At 32.0% G+C, this 23657-nt stretch overlaps 1 protein-coding gene across 2 annotated transcripts in view; it reads left to right on the forward strand.

The window, feature by feature from the left end:
* Window positions 1-23657, forward strand: part of trc (Serine/threonine-protein kinase tricornered) — a 60937-nt gene that overhangs the window by 24512 nt on the left and 12768 nt on the right. The gene's annotated exons all lie outside the window — the stretch shown is intronic.

Here is a 23657-nt window from a genome sequence, read left to right on the forward strand (position 1 = left end):
GGGACGTCCCACGTCGGAAAATTTTTTGGGAGTACCGAGTAGTTCTGATCGGAGTTCTGGACAGTTCTCGGCGAGTTCTGTCGAAAAGTATCAGGGCTCAAAGCGATTAGACCAACGATTTCCGAGATATACTCACTCTAAAAATTGTTGATTTTCCGACAAATGTCGCTGTATCTTGCAAACCGTTGGTCCAATCGCTCTTTCACCTTACAGTTTTCGATAGAACTCGTCGAGTACTATAAGAAACGCTACTCAGAACTACTTGGTACTCTCAAAAAAATTTTCAAAGGTTTCCACTATTTTTTTAAACTTTATTATATTTCAAAAATGTTTTTTATGTATCAAGAACTCTAGGTATTCACAAAATAGTTCTGTTAAGCCGATCAGAACTATGCGACCTTGAATTTCGTTAAAAAGTTAGCACCCCATTTTTAAAAAATTATTAAAAAATAATTATTAAACGCATATGTCATTAAAAATTATAGAGAACTCTTCGTATCGTCAAAAAGAAGCAGAAATTATCATCAGAACTATTGTATCTAAAAATTAATTTTTCAAAAATTTTAATTTTTTTTTTATTATTCAAAAATTTTTTTTACATATCAGGAACTCTAAGCAATCGCAAATTGAAGCTATTAAGCCGCTCAGAACTATTCCACCTCGAAATTCGATAAAAAGTTAGCACCCCATTTTTAAAAAATGTAAAAAAAATGTTTATTGAGCGGAACTCTTGTTATTAAATATAGGGAACTCTTCATCTCGTCAAAAGGAAGTGGGAACTCTAATCAGAACTCCTGAGTACTATAGTTGGGGTGCTAACTTAACATATCCCATTTTTTAAGACAACCGATATGAAGTCTGTGGATCAACAACGCTCGATGCAGTTTTATGGAAATAATTTCAATTAATGGAATACCGTGGGTTAGTGGCCCCCAAAAGCTACAAATTGACCAGCGTGTTGATAGTGGATAGAGAAACCTTGTCCTTCTTGAAGAAACACAGTACACATTTATTGAAGTTATCCGGAGAATTTTGTCATTACAGAAAGTACGGGAAAAAATGATTTAGAATAATATTCTTGTAATTAACTTTTTACATATACAGAAAGTGCTTTTTTTATTTGACCAAGTGATGATAAGAGAGACAAGATATTAGTTCAACAATAATAATATATGCAAACAGTAGAAAAGGATAAATATAATTTAATTTCCACTTATGTTTCTCTTATCGAGTTTTTTACATTAAGTAACATTAAATTAGATTTCTATCTCAATGATGTTTACTTTTGTTTTGTTGACTTTCTTTCATTGAACTTTATTTGTTGGGAAGAGAATAGCGGAATGAACTGCTTCAACACTGCAAACTGGTGCCTCGGAAACAGGTAAAAGCATGTAAACAGGTTCGTTGTTGATTTACACGCAATGAAATACACAGCGTGAAAGCACGAGCACTGATCGTTAGAGTCGAGCATCTCCGAGTTCGATACGACTGTTCCCCGAAACGATTCCGTCTAAAAATACACTGACCTCACATACAAATTAGTTTGATGTATGAGCCACCAGTAGAAAAGTTTTCGAATAGATTACGCTCAATTGGATATATTTGCTAATAGCTTGCACTTGCGTGTCTGTTCATTAATCTTTAAGTAGATCATATATTTTTATCATTTTATTATATCTCATACTTCACTTATCGTATCACATTTACGGTAAACAAAATGACATATTTAATTATATACATTATTATTTGCTTCCACAAATAACTTTTTTATTTATTTTTTCAGACTTTATGTTTGCAATATGATGTAAAAAATCTTAAAAATAGCAAGTATTATATTTATGCACACAGTGTATAACTGTTTTAATTAAACACTTGTGAAGTTTCACTTATTCTGTCGTATATATTGCGCAAATCAAAATTAAAGACTGTCTTGTCAACTATAAGTAAACGTTACATAATATGAGTCACTTTAATATGGATATTCTTGATATCTTAAGTTGAGTGCACATACTATTACAAAATCCAAACAAAACAACTAGCTTCTATTTTGACGTTGACATGGTATACGATATCAACATAAAAGCTGTTTCGTTAAATTGAACGTTACGTAACGAACCATCGATCATGATTGCACAAGTAGTCGTTGTTTTCTCTAAGAATTTTGAGAAAGTCACAATCCATTTTCAGAATCTTATTCTAGATTAAACATTATTTTTAATATATTATAGTATACCTAAATATATGTAATTTATTTTTTAAATATTATGTACATCTATATTTAATTTCGTTTATTCCATTATTATTGTAATTATTTATTGTTTTATTGTTATTGTAAATATGATATATTTCTTGTATATCTCTGAATTTGTTTGGAATCTATATAAGTTACTCAGGAAAGACGACAAAGCGTTAAAGAATAAATTACGAATATGTATTGCGAATTCCACAAACTTCCATTGTAATTATAATGCTGCAGCGTTCTCGTTAAAGTCCAATTTTGTGTGGTAAAAAAATCTTCGTTAAAGTTAAACTCATTTATTCTTTATACATTTGCTGGCTGTTAGCTCTTTATTATATCTACATAAAATTTTTCGTTATATAAAACAGCGCATTTCGTTTTCTGGAATTAATTCCGCGCGTCTCTTTTCACGACAAACTCTAGCCGTTTTACCGTTTCGCAATATCGAGTACGAGAATTGCCGCAGAAAAAGAAATACGTACATAAACGTTAAACGGAGCGGTAGGAATTCGTGTGCGGTATTTGAAGCTTGTGTATACACCTCACTGCAAACAGCCAGTGAGAATTTTGGTCCACAATTAACATTCTACCGACGATGGACTTTGCTCTCTTTTTTTTTCCTACTTTTTTCTCGAAGCATAAATTATATCGTCAACGACGAAATGGGCGATGACAGGGATTATTACCGTCAGAATACTGTGACTGGCCATCAAAAGTAACAATCGCCATGCTCGTATTTCTCTGTATCGTGATGATTAATGTCAATATGTATTTAAAGTAATAGCTTTTGATACTTTAACTTTTTCAGAAACTTTAGCACATACATGGACGTTTAGCTTTTTGTAATTCTAATAATATTTAAAGTAGAAACGAACAATATTTTACTGCCGTATTAAATAATTTTTTAATTTTAAAAATTAAATTAAATTTTAGTATTAGACGCAATTTGCAATGTAATTATTAAGCGATATTGCAACAATATATCATATCTTGAACTAAATCGATATCTTTTAATACTGATTGTTATTTTTTTAAATAATAAATATGTAATAATATTAATTTTGTTAATTTTATATCGTGAAAATTCTGTATTAGACAAAAGTTAACAAGATATATCAAATTAGATTTGATAAAATTTGTTTAGTGGGATAAACAAAATAAAATATAAATAGAATTATAATAAGTATTTTATCCTTAAAAAAAATGACAATTAATATCGGTCTACTAATATTTTATTATTTTTATACATATTTTATAGCATTACAAAAAATTGAACTAGGTATATTTTTATTTACACATTTATCAATATTTTTGCAGCTCGATGATTTTATTTTATTTTTTAATTTATTACATGTACGATGACAAATTGCAATTCGGATGACAGTTCTCAGTTAGAGATCACAAATAGTTTTCAATTATTGTTCCAAATCGTGAATCATCTTATCGACGGCTATCGAAATGTCGACACCTACCTCGTTTTTTCCGTAGCTTTTGGAACCTGGCCAAAAGTTCTTGATATTAGAAACTTTATCATAGCTCCAGTTTCCACAAAAGACAAAGCGGCCGTTTGTCGAATAGAACGCTTTGCCTCCGTTTGCAATGTATCGATTTTATTAGCGTCCAAGAAACTTTTTTAATTATTTCGCGCGCTCGATATATCGCGAAGCCATAGAATATATATTATAGGTACGTATCGTACGCGAGATACAAATGGGTTTCCGTAATCTAACTTGTAACTTGACGAATGCCGCATGCAGTCGGGTCGTCGACCTGCCGTAGAAATTAGAGGTGAAAAATTATTCGTTAGCATTGGAATCGATAGCACTTTACTGACCAAACTGAAAACGCCATGTATGGGATCGCTCAATGACGCAACATCTATCACGCCTATGATACGGGAACAATCCATATACATATGTACAATTATTATCAGATCCGCAAGAGAAAACAGTGGAATTTTCCCATCGCCTATGTGATTTATAATTAACTTTACCGTCCATTATTATTTTTCCTGTTATAATATTTTTTATAGAGATCTTGCTTGAAGAGAGAGTGAGAGAGAGAGAGAGAGAGAGAGAGAGAGAGAGAGAGAGAGAAGAAAAATACATGAATGTTTGAGGAATAGCTAATTTTTTAATTAATAAAATAAACAACATTTTATCTTACATTTTATAAAAATCTTAATTACAGAAATTATTAAATGTCGGTTAATATTTATGTCATAGAAAAATCTAAATTCAACGGTCTAGTCTTATTACTATTTTTATCATTATTGTTTCCTCCTAGTATTTTGCTCTGTGATGCGTTTTTCGCCAACTAAAATGCGTTTCGTTCGAATCAAGTTCTGTCTGGAAGAAATTAGATAAGATGCCCGTTGTGAAATATTTCAGCGAAAATGCCGTGTATTAGTGCACCAAAAAACATCTCTAAAGGACGAGCTAAGGAATCACTCACGAAAGGACCACCAAGCAAGCAAAAGCATCTCTTTCACGAACCCTGAAGGCGAATGTACACGGTTTACTCTCGATTACCAACGTGAATGTACTTCCTGATTGAATGCCATTGGCAAATCCGAGTTTAGATGCGATATAAAAGAGAACTTATCAAACAATACTACTACTTGATACTACTCTATCAAGTAGTAGTATTGTTTGAAATGTATTATAAATTTTTGCAAAGAATTAGTAGGAGATGAACTTCTTGATTTACTTCATTTTAATTAAGGATGATTTTGCCTTTAATGAAGATTTAGATTTTGCATGCACTACATAGAAAATAAATAAGGATTATTATTAAATTAAATTTTAAAAAGAGACGTAAATAAAAAAAGTGTGAAATATGTCAAATAAACGCGAGCAATGAAATTAAATTTCTTAAATAAAAAATTAAAAGAATAACAAATAAACTTTTATTCTTCTATTTTAAAAAGTTTAGATGCATTTTGTTTCATAGATTTTACTAATTATTTATAAATCTTTGTCTAGACATTACCAAAAGATAATGTCTCCTAGATCAGTTCATATTGTTCTTTGTTATAAATTTATTTTTATATTTGTGCAAACTCGTCGAATTGAAACATTTATGTGTTCTATTTCAGAGCTATGCTTAATGTTTATAGAAAATATGAATGAAAGTCAGGTATATTTTGAATGCTTTAATTTTTTAACACAAATGATTATTTTTGCAGAAACATATGTTTACTTTGCGCGTTTTGAATATTTCACTCGAAATCATCGTCAAAAGTGAACCGTGCAGATTCGCCTTTACCTCATCTTTCATCTTTCGCGCTTTCTATCCATCCTCTCTTGCAGTATCTTACACGCGGATCTTGCAATCCGTGAGAAAGTCAAACAAGAGCGAATGCCAAGACCTATTCCGCGAGTCCGATCCGAACAGGGCTTGAAGATCGATCGTGACCTTCGGCTTTCTTGCTAGAGAAAAGTAATCCGACGAGTATACACACCGTTACGTAAGGCGACTTTTATTCCGTTTTACGTCATACTCGCATTGAATCTGGCATTCGTGATGCGAATATTTTTCTGAGATGAACCAGTGATAAAATGTGCGAATGGATTTTTCACACCTTACATAATAATTTTTTACGAGATTTTTGAATATTTTACTTATCGAATCGTGCAGTTTAGTTTTAGTTCTCATATGTGAATATTAAAATTATGGTAAAAAGTACTAATAATTTTTTTTAATAACAATAATGACTTACGAAAAGAATTAATAGTGTATTTCTTCATCAATGAATATTGAAATTGTACAATTGTAAATTCTATGTTTTGTTAACCTTATAAAATTAATCAAACTTGCTATTAAGTATTTAAAATATAAAGTATTTATCAAGCGCTTTTTATCTTGAATATCATTATTTTATTATTATGATGTTTTATATTTTATTCTGTATTTATAAATTTTAAATACATTACATATACAAGAGAAATTTACAAATATTATATAAATTTTTAATTATACCAAATTAATGAATAAAATGATATAATAAAACGTTTAATAAATTACATTTTGTATTATTACAATCATAATAATTATGATTTATTTAATATTGTGGTAAAAAATGCAATGTAAAATTTAAAAAATATAATTTTGATTCTACAATAAATAATCGAAAATATTCTTTGAATATTATTCCATTAAAGTTTAAATAATTATATTTATATTCAAGGAAATAATTATATTCAAGGAAAAGTAAATAATATAAATATATCTAAATTTAAAATATTTTTTTTAGTTTCAGTTTTGAAGATATTTTTTTACAAACTACAATATGCACTTCTTATTAATTATTTTTCTCAAACTTATACATATATATTAATACCATTATTTATAGTATTTCTCTTTTTTTAAAAGAAGGAATTATATTTTTAAATTACGCCTTATTTATACTTTCACTGTAAATTCAATTGCATGTGTAATAAGTGACTTTATACATATGTGTAATGTAATTTTTTACGTAAAAATAATATACTAGACGTTTAAATGTGTAAATTTTTGTTTTATTACACACTTGGATTTAGAGTGTTCTTTTATTTTATCACATTTTTCCGCAATGCCGAGAAAGAATATATGAAAGGATATATTTGATATTGAATCGTTATTGGTATGAGATTTGCGTAAAAAACATGCAAAAGCGAACGAAAGTTTTCGCCCACTTTTTACAGCAGGTTGGCCGCTGACCGTTTTGAGCTGCAGTTAATGGAAATCGCTTTTAATGATAAACGTCCATTATAATGGCCGTCTTTCATCTTTCTGTCCTTCATCAGTTAAGTCAAGAGGAAAGTGAAAACTGGGGGACCGGTCGCGGTTACGCTTTGGTAAAAAAAAAAAGAAAAAACACAAGAAAAACGTTCCATCTCTTGGCAAACAGTGCGAGAGTTCGATTATCGGTATAATAGACGGAAAGTTAATTAATGAGCTCAAACTAGTATCTCGCGAGCGAGATTAAGCGTGTTAGAGCAGCCGCGCGTTAAAGCATTTGCCTTGTTAATAAGTCAAGCCGCTAACTCTATTAATTGTAATCGCGGATTATAATGTTGGTGATAATAAACGCGATAATAATAATATAATTACATATATATATATATATATATATGTACACACGTTGCGTAACGAACGTAACGGATACGAACGCTGATTAAGTGCACTGCTGATTCGCGAAGATATTTAATAATAAGTATTAATTAGCCTAGATGCTCGTCGCAAGATAAAACAATTGTAAAGGTGATTATGATGCGGCATCTTTTACATCTATTTTATTGCCTCCTCACACCGTCACGTACCTATTCGTGGAATCACATTACTACTTTTGTTACTAACACGAAAATGCACCGATATGTTACGGCGCCACTGGATTCAACGTCTTTTATTTTTGGACGGAACAAGATTGAGAACTCGAGTAAGAACAGCGAACAGCGGAAACGAAACAATAGATCAGAAACGTGGTAAAAGCTCGTACGCGAAATCGTGTCGGTCCTCCCTCGGTTCTATTTTACAAGATGAACGGTACTGAAGAACTGCCGAAGCGAACGGGGACGCGGTACTCATTCGGACAGATCGCATTATTCTCAGCTTGCAGCAATGGCGATGATCTCGCCACTGGAATTTGTCTTACCTTCGCTGTAGTCTCTCGCAATTAGTTATCGGGGAAACATGTCTTCACCTTGCGCTTTTACTTATCGAACATCGAGCCCATCGAACATTTTAGTCGCGTATCTCAAGAGAGACTTGAATAACTTTAATCTCATATTTTTAATGTCTAATATTAAATATTTGAAATAATTGCGTTCCAAATTATAATTCTGAAATTATTAGCATGCTTGTGTATTTAGACACTATAAGAATTCAAGTGTATATTGTATACTAAAATAGTAATTTATATATGTGTATTTATACGTACAATACACTTTGTATGGTCAATATAAATAATTTTTATAACATTAATTTCGTCTATTACAGATGGATATTACAGATATTTCTTACTACGATTGAAAAAGGAATAGAAAGTTATATTTAAATATGGGGTAACAGTTCATTAAAATCTATTATAAAAATACACGGGGTATGTTAAGTTAGCACCCCAATTATAGTACTCAGGAGTTCTAATTAGAGTTCCCACTTCCTTTTGACGAGACGAAGAGTTCCCTATAATTAATAACAAGAGTTCCGCTCAATAAACATTTTTTTTACATTTTTTAAAAATGGGGTGCTAACTTTTTAACGAAATTCAAGGTCGCATAGTTCTGATCAGCTTAACAGAAGTATTTTGTGAATATCTAGAGTTCTTGATACGTAAAAAACATTTTTGAAGAATAATAAAGTTTAAAAAAAATAGTAGAAATCTTTGAAAATTTTTTTGAGAGTACCGAGTAGTTCTGAGTAGTGTTTCGTATAGTTCTCGACGAGTTCTATCGAAAACTGTCAGGTGAAAAAGCGATTAGACCAATGGTTTGCAAGATACAGCGACATTTGTCGGAAGATCAACAATTTTAAGAGTGAGTATATCTCGGAAACCGTTGGTCCAATCGCTTTGAGCCCTGATACTTTTCGACGGAACTCGCCGAGAACTGTCCAGAACTCCGAACAGAACTACTCGGTACTCTCAAAAAATTTTCCGATGTGGGACTTGGAAAAAAATTTGAAGTGAAAATTTTTGGGAGTACCGAGTAGTTCTGAGTAGTGTTTCGTATAGTTCTCGACGAGTTCTATCGAAAACTGTCAGGTGAAAAAGCGATTAGACCAATGGTTTGCAAGATACAGCGACATTTGTCGGAAGATCAACAATTTTTAGAGTGAGTATATCTCGGAAACCGTTGATCCAATCGCTTTGAGTCCTGATACTTTTCGACGGAACTCGCCGAGAACTGTCCAGAACTCCGAACAGAACTACTCGGTACTCCCAAAAAATTTTCCGACGAGCGACTTACAAAAAAATTTTTGATCAAAAATTTTTTGAGAGTACCGAGTAGTTCTGTTCGGAATTCTGGACAGTTCTCGACAAGTTCTGTCAAAAAGTATGAGGACTCAAAGCGATTGGACCAACGGTTTCTGAGATATACTTATTTAAAAATTGTATGATCTTACAAATTTAACAAATGTTGCTGTATCTTACAAACCGTTGGTCCAATCGCTTTTTCACCTAACAGTTTTCGATAGAACTCGTCGAGAACTATAAGAAACACTACTCAGAACTACTCGGTACTTTCAAAAAATTTTCCGACGTGGGACTTGGAAAACAATTTGAAGTCAAAATTTTTTGAGAGTACCGAGTAGTTCTGATTGGAGTTGTGGACAGTTCTCGGCTAGTTCTGTCGAAAAGTATCAGGGCTCAAAGCAATTGGACCAATGGTTTCCGAGATATACTCTAAAAATTGTTGATCTTCCGACAAATGTCGCTGTATCTTGCAAACCGTTGGTCCAATCGCTTTTTCACCTGACAGTTTTCGATAGAACTCGTCGAGTACTATAAGAAACGCTACTCAGAACTACTCGGTACTCTCAAAAAAATTTTCAAAGATTTTCACTATTTTTTTTAAACTTTATTATTCTTCAAAAATGTTTTTTATGCATCTAGAACTCTAGGTATTCACAAAATACTTCTGTTAAGCCGATTAGAACTATGCGACCTTGAATTTCGTTAAAAAGTTAACACCCCATTTTTAAAAAAATATTAAAAAATGATTATTAAGCGCATATGTCATTAAAAATCATAGAGAACTCTTCGTATCGTCAAAAAGAAGCAGAAATTATCATCAGAATTATTGTATCTAAAAATTAATTTTTCAAAAATTTTTAATTTTTTTTTTAATATTCGAAAATTTTTTTTACATATCAGGAACTCTAGGCAATCGCAAATTAAAGCTATTAAGCCGCTCAGAACTATTCCACCTTGAAATTGGATAAAAAGTTAGCATCCCATTTTTAGAAAATGTAAAAAAAATATTTATTGAGCGGAACTCTTGTTATTAACTATAGGGAACTCTTCGTCTCGTCAAAAGGAAGTGGGAACTCTAATCAGAACTCCTGAGTACTATAATTGGGTGCTAACTTAACATACCCAAATACACGTAAGAATAAATTCTACGAAATACGAATAAAATTATAAGAAATAATTCGCTTAAAGTTAAATATTGCATAAATGTTTAATTTTGAATATTAGTAATATATTGAAAAGAATTCTTGGGATATTTTGAGTAACTACTTTCAACGCGTTATAGTTAATGAACTTTGACGTAAATGATATTTCTCGTTATTTCGCAGACCATATGAGTATTTTGCAAGACTTATGACCGGATTCATCAAGTTCCCTCAAGCAGATAACGGCCATTTCATCAACGTCCGTTAACACTGACGATTGTTGGATCACCACGTGATTCAAGTTTTAACGAGGCACTAAAAATCGAATCCAACCACCGTTAACGAGAATTTGAGGGAGATTAATGAAATCGGCTATTGGCCCACATTTTTATTCTTGAGCAGAAATCTCTTGTCTCTCACAGCAATCTGAAATAAATTCTTCCTAATAAATTTTTTTAATTTCGATACTTAATTCGGTATTTTTGAATTGGCCATACAATTTTTAAGTAAAGATCGTATCGCGTGGAAGAACAAATAGAAATATAACTTCTTATTACTTTAATATTTTCTACTAACTAAACTGTAACTTTTGTAATTAAAAATAGATTAATTTTTAGTTTTTTTATTAACAAAGAGATAGATATGTTAGTTACATTGGAGATGAATGTTTGCTCTTACAGATAATGTAATTTTGTAAAATGTCTGAAACAGATATCGAGGTTACGTGGAGGTAATTTCTCTCGCTTGAGCAGATAACTGCATCTCGTAAATAACCACTACATAAGCACTAAGCGCAATTAACATTTTATATCCGATGATTTGATCGCGTATTCGAAAATATAGATGTAATTTTAGACTCAACTAATAGCCGATCAAGCCGGGCATTTAAAATCCGCGTTAAATATGCACTTTGCTCGTCTTTCAGGCTAACGCACTCAAGTGATGAGCGACATCGCGTCGTTATTTGCTCAGCTATCGAACGGGAATAATCTTTAAATGCGGTGATAAGGCTAATGGCATTGACGCCTACAGTCGTCGTGAATGATTCACACCGTTGTCTGAAAATGCAACGCTAGCGCGTGCGAACAGGTGCACTGTGCCGTATGATCGATACACTGCAATATTCACCAGAGAATTCTCTCTAAAGAAAGATTTATTACACTGCCGTGAGATCGGATGACATGACTGCCATAATTCCGAGAAATGCATTTTCAATCAGCCGGCTGATGGCATTTCTGCGTTGCAAGACTCATTTAATATTGCTTCATCAGTCATTTATTGTTTTATCGTATGACAGAAATATAGATCATAATTAAAAAAAAAAGTATATCATTTATGTGTGTGCTTAACGAGAATGAAATTAAATTAAAGGTTTAATTTTTTTATTAAACTTTATATTTTTATATAATATATAATTCTTTGATAACAAAAACTCCAGTACAATTCAAAATTAACTTGGAAAGAAAAAGGGCACTAGGCACTTATATTTTTAGCTAAATGACGGTCTTTATTTACTAACAGTTTTATATATTAACGAATTTTGGCTCGTAGCCCTGTTTTTTAATTAATTTTAAAGGTTTAATATTATCAAATGTGTTATATCCATATTTATTTTAAAATTTAAGTATTTGTGCCTTTTTTTAAAAAAGGGAATTTTTTAGATATATATATATATATATATATATAGATATATCAAAATATTTTCAGCAAAATGCAAAATAATTTTTCTCACTTTTAAATTTACGTTGATATCACGGCAATAAACAACTTATAGCTGAGAGAAGATCTCAAGTATATCTCCGCCACTTTATGGATTATCCTCGCAGAAAATCGCTAGGACGGCGGTTACGAACTAAAAATATCTTTTCATTCATAAATTTATTACACCGTCGTCTCATCCTCCAACGCGCGTTGCAAAATAAACTCGTTGCGCGACGCTAAGCAAAATGCATTCATATAAAAATAGATTCGCACACGGTTAGACGCGCTCGTATGCAGCTGCATTCAGGCATTGCATTAAATATCATCGAGCAAGTTTGCCATTGGCTTTTCTATTATCTACTGAGAACGACGAGAAACGCTGAAGCGTTATTTGACGTGTGAATGGCTTTAATTTTCGACAAGTACATTTGTCGTCCCGTTCCGTGTATTCGCCAAAGACGTGAAATTAATCTCATTAAGTTTGTAATTCTTTAACTCTCACATTATGCCGTAGCGAAGCGGTATGAGATATTCGATCATCATTTTAATCCGGAAAAATTAAATTGTTTCATTTGACATTCCATTATACTGTATTTTAACTTTCAAATAAGGTGAATAATGCATTCCAGGCTAATCTGCATAGCTTATCTGCATAGATACAGATGCATGATCCAGAAGCCGGGCGCTTTTTTTTTAACTATGGAGATCTTAAAAGTTCTCGAGTGTAAAATTTTGATTAAACGCCATCTTCTTCCCACAATCTTCGCGATTAGTACATTTATTAAATATAAAATGATTAGTAAGCAAACAATTAAAATATATAGTTAAGCTTTTAAAATTAATTGAACTTTGGTTTGATTGCTTATTTCGAAAAACCATTGAAAGCTTTATATTGAAGTATTCGATTGCAGTTTTTCTTTTATAATTGTTAACTTACAATATTCATTTTTGATTAGCCGAGAAATGATATCTTCGTTTGTTAAATCTCCATTTGCGTTTGTAAATCATATTTTCGTCAGAAATTATTCCCGATCGCGCGAAGTGCGCGTCTTTGCGTGTAGCTTCGATGTCGAAACGAAAATTCGCTCGCGCTCGATTCTAATTCAGGCGAGCATTAATCATAAGGACACTATCGTGTTCACCTCTGTTACGTCGCTTCTGGCATCAAGATATAGTGGTGCAACAGTAATATCTCTGCGTGCAATTACAGCCGGATCGCGCGCATCGTGCTTGTCTCGCGATGTATCTCGATGCCCGTCACCTTTTCTTAGCCAGTTGGATAAGATCTCATCGCTATACACGTATCTCATTTAGTAATGAACACACCCGATGACATAAGATGACTTAAAATTGAAAAACGCGATTTGCGAAGGATAAAATGAAAATCTCATTTTGTGTATTTAATTTTTTCAGTTTTCTACATCAGTTTTATTTGCAATAATTTTAATTTATTGTTAAATAGTGCCTTAACTCGTTTTTATATTTATTTTGTGTAAAAAATTATTGGTTTATATTTTGGAGTTTGTATATTTTAAACAAAACTGTGGAATCTTCAAAATTTGCGTACTATAATTTTTTTATTTAATATTAATTTTAATATTAATTTATTTTAAATCTTTCTCGTTCATGACGTTGCACATGACGTGTCGATATCAGGCGAGTTTCATGCATAACATGAAAATACAGCGCAAAAAGTGCTGCAAGACAAGAGTTTCAAGCCCGCAACGCGTTCATCTATTTCTACTGCATGCTGTAATGTAATTTGATGCACAGGCCTGTCTCTTTCTCCCTCCCTTTCTCTCCTACTCTTTCTTTCTCCTCGATAATTCTAACATTTGCATTTACCGTCTATCTGTTCCTCTTTCCTGTTTCGCAACTATCTTGTACCGCCTCTCATAAGGAACATGATTGAGCTAGGTTTTCACTTTCACACGATTTCTAGCCGAAGTTCAACGAGCGTCATCTTCACATTGCATTCAAGGTGGATCTACCGCTCGTATCGCGGATTGTAGACGCAATTGCGAGACGACACACTTCCGGTCGCCTACTACTGCGAATTACAAGCTGCAGACTACACTATCTTCTCTCGCGGAGAAGTTGGTTGAACTCCAATTTTCTGCATTCAACATCGCGTGCGTTGCGTCTGCGATATCAATTAAGATGACGGTGCGAATACGACAAACAAATTTCGCTACATGTAACGTTGAGCGTCGATCGATGTAACTTGTCAGCACAGTATATCTTGTGATTATTCATATCTTCGATTGACATCATATCATTCCATTTCCGGTTGTCTGATTTTCAGTCTTTTTATTTCGTCTTATCGTCACCAGCTATTTTTATTTATTATTTTAATGAAGCTTTTAAAGGTAATGATATAAAATGAATACTCTTATATTATATATCAGATTTTAATTGGCTTTGTCTTCAAAGAAATCTAATTTAAAACTTAATTGTCAAAACATTTAATATTAAAGTCCAGGACAAAGAAATGCATGATAAAATAACTTTATTAAATAAAATTATATTTCTTATTTATCATAGAATTTATAATTAAAAAGATATTCTCGTCTTCCGACGTCGAATCTTACGAAAATAAATTTCAGACATACTACAGTATTTTTTTTTTGTTTACGTGTTTATACTATATTATCCCAGTAAATTTAATAAAAATTTTTTTAAAGCATGTTTCTTTTATATCGTATTTCGCGCACGGCATACATGCTAATTTAATAAATTGCTTTTACTTTGATTATGAAAATAATTTAATTATAATTAATATCCAACTGATTAATACGAAACTGCTCATCGCAACGACGTTCTGGGCTTCTTCCGTCGTCCACAATTAGTGACACATCGCCATCATCGTCGTCGCCATCGTCGGCTAGCGTCTATTTTCGCATGTTTCACCGGTCGATACTAGGTTAGATCCAATTACCGGTTACCGTGGAATTCGCCGTGCACGTAGCTACGTTTATCATGCACGAGCACGCGTGCAAAATATACGCGCTCGCACTCACGTAGTAAACGTAATATGCTGCAAACTAAACAATTAATTTTTTATTGAAATTATTTAATTAATCAAATACATTCGTTAAATTATACTAAGTCACGTAAACATTAAATATATTGCTATTAAACTCAGCAAAAAACACACGAAAGGATCGATAAAATTATCTGACGGACATTTATTTAGGAAAAATATGGAATCACATATCATCTTATTATATATCGGGAACTTTTCTGTTTGTTAAAAAGAAACAAAAAATATTTTTTGGAAATAATTTCTAAATTAAGCAAAATATTATCTTCTGAATAAATATTCAACGCACACATTTATGGGTAATTAGACGCGTTAAAAGTTAATTCTTTCATTATATAATTGTGTCGTTGCTTTTCTCGAAAATCATAATCTCACGAATTAGATTTCTATCGCTACTGAACTTCCGTAATTTAATTATCACAATCAGCTGAATTTTAGTACTATTATCCGAGTCACCTGCACGGAAAATGTAAATCCAATTTCAACCGACGGTGTATCGGCGTTTAGCGAGAATACTTCGCTTCCCACTTTCCAGTTAAATTATCTGTATAATGTCACTTATTATATTACATTATTTTCGCGTATAACCGATTCCGGAAGTTGTAACGTTTTCTTGTGATTGCTTTGTATTTTATTGCAATTTAATCAAGACACTATTTGTATTCAGTGTAGCGGAAGAAATATGTTTTTACTTTTTACACACTACTGAATTTTACACGCGAACACGTTTTTGTCTGCTTAAAGCGAAAGCGCGAACGATATTTATCGACACTCGCAAGATCTGCTTTTTTATCCCTCTCCTTCCCCCCCTCTCTCTCTCTCTCTTATTTCACTTTGCGTTTTTGTTTTTCTCTCACTTCACTTGCAGATTTGCAAGCACCGATGTCCATTATCCGCTTCCACGATGGAACGGAAATAGACGATCGCGGAATTCGTGCGTACGCGTTAAAACGCGAAAATAGTATCAGGCATTTCGAGCAATAGTCGTGCCAGCAATTTCGTTCAATCCCTTTCTTTTTTCTATCGTGCTTCGATTTAACGGAATCATGAACGTACATAGATTAATTCTACAGAGGTTTCCCTTACAGAAATGTAATATTGGCCAATTTATTATTGGAAGATAATAATTGATTACTTATTTGGAGTACTAAAAAAAAGTACTGAACGACAATACTTTTAATACTTGAAATAAACTATAAAAAATTTTATTTATTTATTTGATACTTAAAATAAGTAATTAATCACTGTCTTTCAGTATTGCTTAGTATTAGATTTTTGTAAGGGTTACGCAGAAAGCGTATATTTAATAATAATGATATGACTATTTAATTAAACAGTTAATTAGAAAATAATTTAAAAAACAATTTTGTTTAAATCATATTTGTTTAATGTGAACAAAAATTTGTTATTTTAGAAGAAAACTATTCTTAAAAATAAATATCTTTGCTTGTTTTTTTATTTAATTCATTCAATATGTTTCAATTATCACGATTTTGTTTTTAATATTAAATAAAGCAATCATGTGTTTGCATCTAATTATAAGGTACACTTTGTCCAGGTACAAAAAGTCAAGTTCTATTTTGCAAGGAAAAGATGAACATTCTAACGCAGCCTATACAAATAGTAGGTACCACGCAGTCTAAACGCTTACCGAGAGCTGCGATAAACATAGACTCGCGTGCCTGCGAAACTAATTAAGCCGGTTTCTCCTATGTGTTAGCTGTAAATAAAATAAACCGAAGCCCAGTAGGAGCGTAGTCTGCGATATATTTTCGCAAATGCTTCTAGTAGAAGCACATACTTTTCCAAAAATACCATTTTTTAAATTAACGCATTTTAATTATTAGAAATCTCCCTTACGTTCGTAATAGTCGATACCTTAATAAATAACGCGGAAAGATTTAAAGCATATAACTTAAAAATCTGAAATAAATACGTCGTAGAAACAATACTTTTATTTATTTAGCAATGGAATCTTTTTAATAAAATGTTTCTTTGTAATATTTATCAGAATGCGCTTACATCAATTTTTGTACGAACCTCGAGGTAAGATATGTAAATTCCTGTATCGACAATAGGATCTGATTGTGTCGACTATTGATAGCGATTAAGTCATTGTCGCGTTATCGAGTGTACATATATCATCTTCATGAATGGCCATGGAGAAATATTCTTACTGCTTCATGAATGCCTATCTAAAAATCTCAGCAGAATTCCCGAATTGTTCTTTTTAGAAGTCTACTAGTCGTATCATTTATAAAATGGTAGACAAAAAGTGTTATGTGCGTAAACACAATGTGCAATTCTTATAATAAGAATCTCGCGAAGTACACCTTATAGATAAATATCTTTCGCTTTTTACAAAAATTTCATATATACACAAAACTTTGTATATGCTGAGATATTCATCTTATGTAACTCTATTATTATGTCTTAATTAAAATGAATTCCTATATCTATTTCATTTCTTTAAGCAAATAGTATTTTATTTAATTGTAAAATATATGTATTTTCTTAATAATCTTAAGCTACATTTACATATTTTTATTTTTTATATATTTAAATCTAAAAATAGAGATCTTTATTTTTTGCGTAATTATGTACTTTTTCTCATCAATAAATTTGTATCTATAGTTACATTTCGTTAAAAAAAAATTGATTCTTATTTCCATTTTTTAAAGTACGTATATAAAAGCCAGATCGCAAATAAAATTAATCGTTGTTTCGACGAAATGATTTCGCGAGTCCGAAAAATGCCGTGTGCTTTAAATAAGATTTTTGATCATATTGCGATTCATTTCCGATCGTAATTCACGATTCCCACGACAATTCGATCTTATCAGATGCCACAATTTAGCGTTGAAAAGATTTACCGCAAATGGCAGGGCAAAGCGGAACTACAAAAAATAATAGGAAATGAGAAAAGAGAGTCTCGCGATTACACGCATCGATGCTCTCCATCTGCTATTCTCTTTCTTCTTTTTCCATTCCTTTCTTCTCGTTGTGTTATTCATTGTTCCTCGGGGCCATTGCGCCGTCATCCTATGTCTCTTCTACGTTCTCTCCTCGGCCTCGTTCGAATTCGCGGCTGTACCCTCGACAAATTAAACTTCAACTCACCCCGAAGTGCTTCTCATTCATGTGAAACGGATCGCGCACACATATCCTCATTTAATAATAATAACCAAAGTTTCTCCCTTGCTGAAGAATTTAGCACTCTTAAAGCAGGACCGATGAAAGATGCCACAATCTGTACGCGATGCTAACTAAATAACTAATAACGAAAGATATGCATACCGTAAACTACGTTATTAAAATGTAGTATTTCTAACGTTAGAAATTGAGTGATTTACATCGTCTGAACGTTATTTTGTATTCGATATTCATATTATGTTGCTTCCTTTCTCTATTATTTAATTTCTCATCTCGTGAGTCTATCATAGTAAGGTGTCGAGTGTAGTTACGGGCGTAAAATTAGTATTCCTTTCGAGAGAGGACCTCGCAAGCAGATATCTTACCTCGATGTGCTTTAGGCCTCGTTCTTACTCGTCTTATCATACTCAAAATGCAATTTCTAGCAGCTTCGACCGCATTTTCCGTCTCCTCGTCCTAACTTATGATTCCGTGAATACGTAATGGTAATTTAATGGATCGTTGAAAGGAGGTGCTAAGCTCTTTACAGATATTAAAGAAATGTGTTGACTTAAGTTATATTGCAGAAGCGTATTTTTTCTTTAACAAGAGAGCAAATACAAAGACGTTATACGTTTTTATAGCTTTTTGTCTAATATTAGATGTCTAATATTAACTCAATATATTAACATTTTTTATATTTGATATATTATTTTGATTTCAACAATGAATTAGTTTAAAAATATAAATAAAAATAATCCTTTAATTAAAAAAATTGGGTAAAATCAATAATTTAATTCATTATTGTTGACTTTTTTCCGCAATTGGATGTCTTATAAGTTAGCGGAATAAAGTGAGCAGAATTGATTTTAACTAATATTTTTATTTGTTGCTCATTTGTTGCTAACAGGTTGCTAAAGAAAAAAATCTGTTGCAAAATCGATTTTGCTCACTTTGTTCCGTTAACTTATAAGACATCGCAATTGGTTGTTTCGTTTTGCTTTACTTTGTACTGCGAGAATAACTATCATCATAAGTTTTGACAGCTCATAGTTAGATTGATCGTGATTGATTTGTATAATTGTATATTTATGTATATATATACTTTTTATATAAGTATATAATATTAAAAGTTAAAAAGTACGCGCAGCATTATCCATAGTAAAATTAATTTGATACAGTTTTTAAATGTTGGCGATTTATCACCATCTCAGGAAAAAATTAATCATAATATATTTAACTATTGAATATTAATTATATAAAATGTGTATTAATATTATAAATTTAGCTAATAGAATTATAATTTAATTTATTGATTTAATATTAGAAAAGTTTTATCTATGACATTCTTCAATGATTCGCGTTTACTATTTATGTGCTTGCAGCACTATGATTTCTTTAGACCGATTGCGACACATACCCTCGATAATTTGATAGTATTCTTGGGGATATTCATCTACCACCGGATCGAGCATAGTCAATAAAAATAAAAGTTCACACATTTTATATTTATTAACCTTTGAAAGGAAGGGAGACAAATTGGTTTTGCCATTAAAAAATTTCAAGTAATCTAATGATCCTATAATCCTACTGGAATGATTAAAACTGCTGTAACTTTGATAGAGTGGCGTGCAATAACATCTGACAGTTTGTCGATGGAATCAACGTGAACGATTGTATACTGCCAAATTATTCCGGGGTGAAAATAGGAGATAGATTACCCCTAATTATACGCTTTCCATTGTCTTCATTCGATGACGTTTTCACATAGGTATACAGTATACATATTTCTAGGAATAAAGGGTTTTTTTGTTTTAATGTATGAGATTTAATTAGACATTTTCTATGCACTTTTCCATTAGTTACGTTTCCATTTCTAGCTGTGGAACTTACCGCCTATTTCAGAACTATGTCTTATGTAATATCACAGAGAAGCCCTCCTCGGCAACCAATAGAACGAAAGCTACCACTCACAGTATATTTACACCACGTTGGATTCTGCTGGTTTTAGTATTATTTGCTCGATAATCGTGTTACAATATGTTCGAACAAACCACGTCATATCACAGAAATACCGAAGTATTCTACATGGATATAGAAAATTGTTAGGAGATACTACGAAATCTGAAAGTACAAATTCAGAATCCATCAATTCTGTAATTAGTCTTCTTTAAACTTAAATTCTGCCGTCGTAAATTAATTATTCATTGCTCTTTATTGAGATTTTAGTATTCTCTTTTTTTAAATATGCATTTAATTTAAGAATTACTTTTTTAAGGCTCTCGTTTTTTTTTACTTTTTGTTGGTAGTTTTAGAATGTTTGACGATATCTTTTTGTACGATATGCAATATCTTATTTACTATCTATTCCACTATTGTTAATATTGAGCTTTGTTTATCTCTTCAATTTGTAGAAACATTTTTATTAAAGATTTTAATTTTAAAAACTGTAAGTATAAAACTACTTAAAAATCATAAATTGGAAAAGATACATATTTATTTTTTATGCGGTATTAATTTTTGAACGCTGACCATCATTGATTACCAAAAAAAATTCCTTTTTATTAATATTTATAAAAAGAATTTAACTACATATTTTATGTTTTGTATTTTTCAAATGTGACAAGTTTGTTGTATCACCTAAAATTCAATTGGAAAAAAATGTATGTTTCTTTTTATTCGGTATTATCAGTTTTTGAACGCTGTCACCATTATTGATTGACAAAAAAACACATTTCTTATTAATATTTATTAAACATTCATTTTCGTGTAAATATATTCAGTCTTGTTTGCCTCGTATACTTTTTCAATTTTAATTTCAAATATTGTTGAAAATAGATGAGAGACAAGTGAAGGACCCGCTGATCATGGCGATCTCCTCGCGCACTCGTCGATTCGTCCAACCCAGCAAAAAGTGCAGTGACCGTTATTTACGGTTATCTTCGCTCCGAGTAAGTAGGTTGGTTGTGCACATAAAACGCGCACGCGATATGCCGCACGCGCTTCGCGAAAGACGAGGGATCGGCCCGTCGATTTTTTGCGCCGTGAAATCGATTTTCCATATTCCTCCGCCACGAAAGAGAGCCGTGTGAAATCACGACCGCGTGAGAATCGTCACGCTGCACGCAACGAGTTACCAATTCGAAGCGAAATGTAGGCCGATTGATTATCTTAAGCAAATTCGAGAGGCACGATTTGTTTGACCATAAATGAAATTGAATGGACGTGACGTTCGACAAATTGCTACACGAAATAATTAAAATCGAAGAAGAAAAGTATTTTGCAATAAGGTAGTATGTAAAATTTACAATATGTAAATTTTACGTTTTATACGATACTTTATATTAGCGAAGGATTTCAAAGAAAAATTAGCTATTTTAAGTTGTTAAAGTTGTCTTACAGTGATATGAATATTATAATAATATCAATTATGTAAGATGCGAACTATTGAAAATTTTTATGCTACATTTATTCGCTGATTTTTAAAGCCGAAACATACATTTTTTGTAAAATAATTTAGTGTGACTTCAGACATGTGTCGTTAATCAAATGATTTTCTAATTATTTTTTATACGCTTTAACTTCCGCTGATTTCCATTGTCTCATTATTTACTTATTTATCTTGTTAAGTATCGAAAGTCCGTTTATGATTGGTTAATTTAGCTATTTTATGTGTTATATTTCTTAAACCTGAGTTGTTATGTTGATGTAAAAGAAATGTAGGAAATTGTATGAACTCTTTGGTAAATGATTATATTATAGATAGAGATGGAAACTTTTCTTATTTCCTTAACTAGAAGACTTAAGTCTTCTTACTTTTTAAAAATAGGAACATTTTACATATTTCTGAGTACGAGAGTTTATTCAATTTTATTTGATGATCTTCTTATGTAGATGATAGACTTTGACGTAAGTTTCACCGTACGACGCAATCATCTACGACGAATCCTCATCGCGACTTCCTGATGACGTCGCTCTCTGTATACTTGTGCAATAGGCAAACTAGATCTAATGGCTTCCAGGGGCGGTTCTGTTCAGCATTGTAATCCGTAATGTAATCAGCGAATAGCATTATAACGGATTGTTGCGTGTGAAACGAATCGGCAAATACCGTGCCGGAGTCGAGTTTTGGACCGAAAATCGCGAAATGAAAATGGAGAAATTTCAACGGTATATTATTTCGTAGCACAAAGTTGCCACGTGGAAAATTGCGTAAATCAGGAAAATCGGAAATCATTGGGAAATATCAATCGGAAAGGAAGAGAATGGAAATTATTTTACCGTTGTGAAATTAAATTGCTCGAAGTTTCACAATTTGTCGTCACGACGTAATTTGAAAATGAATCGTTTTGAAATAACGCGAACTATCGTGCGTAGGAACTATAAGGATGTAATAAACGTATTTTTGTAATAAAATGAAAAAATTATAGATTGTTCTATATTGCATTTGAAAGTAATACAAAAAGTTTGCCGACGATTTATAACCTGGATTAAAAATTACTTTAATAAGAAGTAAACATATTTTTAAAAAGTAACAAGTAAACAAGTTTACTTAATACTGGTCAAAAAAATACGTATTAAGGTTTAATAATTTTTTATACAGTCATTCTTTGCAGAGATTACACTTGATATATCTTAAAAGAAAAAGGAACTCATGCCATCCACGAAATTATTTCTCTGGACAGCTTTAATTGCGTTGACGCCAATATATCGCAACGATGATTATTTACATAAATCCGACACAAAAGAAATCGAGTTATGCACGCCCAATACGTGCAAACGCCTCGCGTCCGCACAAATATCGGCATCCATCGTCATTATTTAATAAGCATCAAGGCTGAACGCCGACCGCGGTGTAAGTGCGCTACATTGCAGACGCTCCAGTATAAAATGCCACTGTCCCTATGATTCACTCACGCTTCGTTGGCGTTTAAGGATTCGCTTTACGGTTCCTCTGCGTTCCACTTCGAGCACCCACGATTCTTTCTCTCGTACGTGACCCGCCATTTTTTTGAAGTTACTTTTACATGACATTTCGATAATAAAGTACTACATCATGTCTTGCGAAAAATTAATGTGCGTGAAGTTAGCACCGCCATTTTGAAAAAAAAAAATAAAATAAAATTTGTGCTGAATTGTGCTAGATTTGTGCTACATTGTGCCGCGAAAATTAATGACATAACTCAAAAAAAAACAAAGCGTTAAATTGAAAAAAAAGTTTTTTTCGCCAGCACCGCCATTTTGTTTAATCGGCAAAATAAACATTGTGCTGAGTTGTGCTCGATTTGTGCTACATTGTGCCGCAAAGATTTCAGCCGTTCTTTCATAACACCAAAAGTTATGACTAAAAATAGTTTTTCCCTCCGTGTTCGGTTTTTTTCCCAGAAATTTCTGCCATAATCGGGTTTGTAGTGCATCCATGTGATCGATACTGTATATCTGAGT

Source organism: Cyphomyrmex costatus, unplaced genomic scaffold (assembly GCF_001594065.2).
Source record: "Cyphomyrmex costatus isolate MS0001 unplaced genomic scaffold, Ccosl1.0 scaffold23, whole genome shotgun sequence".
NCBI lineage: Eukaryota > Metazoa > Arthropoda > Insecta > Hymenoptera > Formicidae > Cyphomyrmex > Cyphomyrmex costatus.